Consider the following 5225-nt stretch of genomic DNA (forward strand, 5'->3'; position numbering starts at 1 on the left):
AGATTTCTTCTTCCACATGGGTGTGTGTCCCCCAACGTCACTCGGAACAGCTAGTCTATCGGGACCCTTTTCAAAGATTACGTGTAAATCATTGACCATAGCAAGTACGTGATCACTGGTACGCATGGCGGGCTTCTTTCGGTGATCTGCCTCGCCTTTGAAATGCTTGCCTTTCTTTCGACATTGATGGTTGGTCGGAAAAAATCGACGATGGCCCAGGTACACATTCTTCCTGCAGCTTCCTAGGTATATACTTTCGGTGTCAAGTAAACAGTGCGTGCAGCGTGGTATTCCTTGTTTGTCTGTCCTGAAAGGTTAGTGAGAGCGGGCCAATCGTTGATGGTCACGAATAGCAACGCCTTTAGGTCAAATTCCTCCTGTTTGTGCTCATCCCACGTACGTACACCGTTTCCATTCCACAGCTGTAAAAGTTCTTCAACTAATGGCCTTAGGTACACATCAATGTCGTTGCCGGGTTGCTTAGGGCCTTGGATGAGAACTGACATCATAATGAACTTCCGCTTCATGCACATCCAAGGAGGAAGGTTATACATACATAGAGTCACGAGCCAGGTGCTGTGATTGCTGCTCTGCTCCCCGAAAGGATTAATGCCATCCGTGCATAAAGCAAACCATACGTTCCTTGGGTCACGTGCAAACTCAGCCCAGTACTTTCTCTCGATTTTTCTCCACTGCGACCTGTCGGCGGGTGCTCTCAACTTCCCGTCTTTCTTACGGTCCTCACTATGCCATCACATCAACTTGGCATGCTCTCCGTTTCTAAACAGACGTTTCAACCGTGGTATTATAGGAGCATACCACATCACCTTCGCAGGAACCCTCTTCCTGGGGGGCCCGCCGTCAACATCACCATGGTCATCTCGTCTGATCTTATACCGTAATGCACCGCATACCGGGCATGCGTTCAGATCCTTGTACGCACCGCGGTAGAGGATGCAGTCATTAGGGCATGCATGTATCTTCTGCACCTCCAATCCTAGAGGGCATACGACCTTTTTTGCTGCGTATGTACTGTCGGGCAATTCGTTATCCTTTGGAAGCTTCTTCAATATTTTCAGCAGCTTCTCAAATCCTTTGTCTGGCACAGCACTCTCTGCCTTCCACTGCAGCAATTTCAGTACGGTACCGAGCTTTGTGTTGCCATCTTTGCAATTGGGGTACAACCCTTTTTTGTGATTCTCTAACATGCGATCGAACTTCAGCTTCTCCTTTTGACTTTCGCATTGCGTCCTTGCATCGACAATGACCCGGAGATCATCATCATCGGGCACATTGTCTGGTTCCTCTTGATCTTCAGCAGCTTCGCCCGTTGCAGCATCATCGTGCACATCGTCTGGTTCCTCTTGATGTTCAGTAGCATCACCGTATTCAGGGGGCACATAGTTGTCATCGCACTCTTCTTCTTCGCCGTCTTCCATCATAACCCCTATTCTCCGTGCCTCGTCCAAACATTATAGTGTGGCATGAAACCCTTGTAAAGCAGGTGGGTGTGAAGGATTTTCTGGTCAGAGTAAGACTTCGTATTCCCACATATAGGGCATGGACAACACATAAAACCATTCTGCTTGTTTGCCTCAGCCACTTCGAGAAAATCATGCACGCCCTTAATGTACTCGGAGGTGTGTCTGTTACCGTACATCCATTGCCGGTTCATCTGCGTGCATTATATATAATTAAGTGTGTCAAAAATCATTACAGAACATCATGAATAGATAATTAAGTGACCAAATTAATAGAAGTTCATCATCACATTAAAACCAAAGTACACACATAGTTCTCATCTTCAAGCGAAAATCATTACAGAACAACATAAAGCTCTGCAGAGCATCTAAATTAATTAAACCATACATTGAAACTATGTAAAACATTTCAATGCGAAAACAAATGCGATCATAATCGCAACCAAGGTAACAACTGATCCAACGGCATAATGATACCAAGCCTCGGTATGAATGGCATATTTTTTGATCTTTCTAATCTTCAAGCGCATTGCATCCATCTTGATCTTGTGATCAACGACGACATCCGCAACATGCAACTCCAATATCATCTTCTCCTCCTCAATTTTTCTTATTTTTTTCCTTCAACAAATTATTTTCTTATTCAACTAAATTTAACCTCTCGACAATAGGGTCGGTTGGAATTTCCAGTTCAACAACCTCCTAGATAAATAAAATCTATGTCATGTTGGTTGGCATAATTTTCATAAACAATAAATGAACCAATAGTTATGAAAAGATAATATATACCACACCCGAATCATTGACAGGACGAGGGCCGACGGGGGCGGATACCAAAACCATCGCAGTATATAAGATGCAATAATAAAAGTAAGAAAATAATACAAGTATCTATCTAAACATACAAGTAAGAATATTTTTCCTTTCAGAAAGAAGATAAGAACAAGAGGCTCACGACGGTGGTGCCGGCGATGAGATCGGCGCGGGTGATCGACGGCGGTGAAGACGGGGACGGGGCGTGACGGACCGCTAAACCTAGACAAATATTGAGGAAAATGGAGCTTGGAGGTCGAGCTTGGAGAGGAGAAAACTTAAGTAGTGTGGCTCAGGCATTCCATCGAACACCTTGTGTGCATAGGAGGTGAGCTAGAGTACCACCAAGCCCTCTCCCCCTCGGCGGCCAGAAAAAATAGAGCAGTGTGCTCTGCTCTTACGCGAGGGATATATATAGGCACCTCATTGGTCCCGGTTGGTGGCATGAACCAGGACTGAAGGGCAGCCTTTGGTCCTGGTTCAAGCCACCAACCGAGACCAATGGTGGTGGGCCAGGAGCGAGGCCCATTGGTCCCGGTTCGTCCCGCTAACCGGGACCAAAATGTCCAGACGAACCGGGACCAATGGCCCACATGGCCCGGCCGGCCCCCAGGGCTCATGAACCGGGTCCAATGCCACCATGGTTCCCGGTTCTGGACTGAACTGGGACTAATGGGCTGACCCGGCCTGGACCATTGCCCCCTTTTCTACTAGTGTACAAGGCCACTATGGAATATACGTTTTGCACCTATACAAGGCCACCAACAGTAATCGAGGAAAGAGTTAATGATACTACCTCGTACTAGCAACTTGTTAATACTTGCATGCTTGTAGTCATAATGACACTAGCTACTTCCTCCACTTAGCTTTCTTGCATGCATGTTGTGCATTAATGAACCCAGTAAACGAAAAAGAAAAGCAGACTTGCAAAGTACGCATTAACTTTTATCTTAGTACCTGTAATCTGAATTTGTGGCCTTGTATATAAAAATGAAGGGAGTAGCTTGCATATTGGGTCGGTTGGATCTGCCTATAAAAAGGGTTGGCTACGGCCATTGTACGGAGGTGATATTTTCTACAGTTAGACAATATGTGTATGGAATATTTAAGCAGCCCTTTTTGGGTGTTGTTGTTATTTATTTTGTGTGAATTTTCTGCGTGAAAGTTGCACTTGGCTCGAGGTCCGTCATTGTCGACGGGTTGCGTGTTGGTTACGTCTATTTCGGCGGGAGGTTCCTCGTGTGTCGAGAGATTGTCCTTCGGTCGTCATTACCCCTGCTTCAGGTTACGCGTATTGCTCGTGTAATTGGGAGTATTTTTATCGGTGGATATTTGAGGTTATTGCATCGTAAAAGATCGGGCCGAATTAGTGGCGCTACCGACGTCGTGCCTACATCAATCTCCGCATCAAGTTCGGCAAAGAGCGGGTTGGACGCCGCCTGCTCCTGCCGGAGGAACGCCTGGTTGGCCTCCACATAGGCCTCATCCTGGATGGACTCCAAGATGGCCTGCTGCTTCGCCATCTCCTCCGATTGGGAGACGGCCAACTCAGCCTCCGCCTGCTCCATGTTGAAGCCCGACAACTCCGGCTCTGGCTGCTCCGCCTCTTCCACCTCCTTCGGAGCAAATTCCTTGCCCTCATCTTCCCCCGGTTGTTCCTCCTTCGGCTCCGGCGAGTCCGGAGGCAACCCGATAGCGATGCGGATGGTGCATGCGGCTTGCCTTGCCCGGATCTCCTGCTGGATCTTGTACCGGCACTCCGCGTGAGCATTGCGTAGTATGTGATCTTCCTCCGGACCATGACAAAGCGCTGGAGCGGGAGAGGGAGGAGGTGGCTGGGCTCGGACTAGCGGCACGGAGAGGGGGAGGTTGATGGGCTAGGGTTGCGGGACGCCAACCGGCTTAAATAGGCGGATTTGGTCTCGGACGACGAGCCGGAGCGGCGCCATGTGGCGTTCACACCACGGCAACGGACACGGCCTCCGTCGGACCGCCGGGTTTCCGCGTGGAACCCCATCGTTAGACCGACATGACTGGCGTGCCCGGGCGTTCCATATCAGCCCCATATTTAGACTGGATATGAGGGGTGCCGGTTAGCCCGGGCGTTTGAGGCCCGTTTGAGGGGCCGTCTGGATTGGAAAATTGTTAACGGTCCCTGACCGGACGGACCGTCCGAACGTTTGAAAACGATTTGGGGCGCCCGGTTGTAGATACTCTTATGAAGTATCAGTCAGCATTAGCGTGTCATCTCAACTGTGCAAACTAGCTGTTTTTCCAGATGTTGATAAAAAGGAGAGCGCGGACTCCAGTTGACTATTGAATAACAAAAAAAGCCCAGGTACTGTATTAGTACTATTATTTCCTTGCAGAGATACTCTATAAAAATACTGCATAACAAGTGATGCGTCACATAAAACCAAATGTGGCCAGCTGGGATAGATAAGGAAGAAGAGAATGGCGAATGCTGGGATAGATACGTGGATATGCACGGCCGGGCAGGTAGTATGTGTAGACGTATCCATCTCCAGGTAACCCAACAACCCTATTTGCTTAAAGTTGTTGTGTGGTTGGGCAAAGCCGCAAAGATGGCAACTGGATGGCAAACCCTCTCAAGGGCGGCAAGAACCGCTATACATACACCAGTGACGCGTCTACTGCTAGCTAGCGGACGTGTTTGCTTATGTTTAGGACTTGCCTTGAGGGCACCCTTTTTTTCAGAACCAGGGGTGCCGATCTTTAGAACAAAGTATCTGGACTTTTGGATTAAATTAAGGTATTTAGACTAGACAAAGCACGGGCTTCTTTTACCAAAGTGTACAAGGCCAAGTAGTAAGCATCACACAGTTCAAGAAAAGGTAGTAAGCAACACATGTCCTTAACACATCCTTAAAAGAAATAACATTACATTAAAATTCACTGGCTGAGCTAGGA

This window comes from Triticum aestivum, chromosome 2B (assembly GCF_018294505.1).
Source record: "Triticum aestivum cultivar Chinese Spring chromosome 2B, IWGSC CS RefSeq v2.1, whole genome shotgun sequence".
In the NCBI taxonomy this organism is placed as follows: domain Eukaryota; kingdom Viridiplantae; phylum Streptophyta; class Magnoliopsida; order Poales; family Poaceae; genus Triticum; species Triticum aestivum.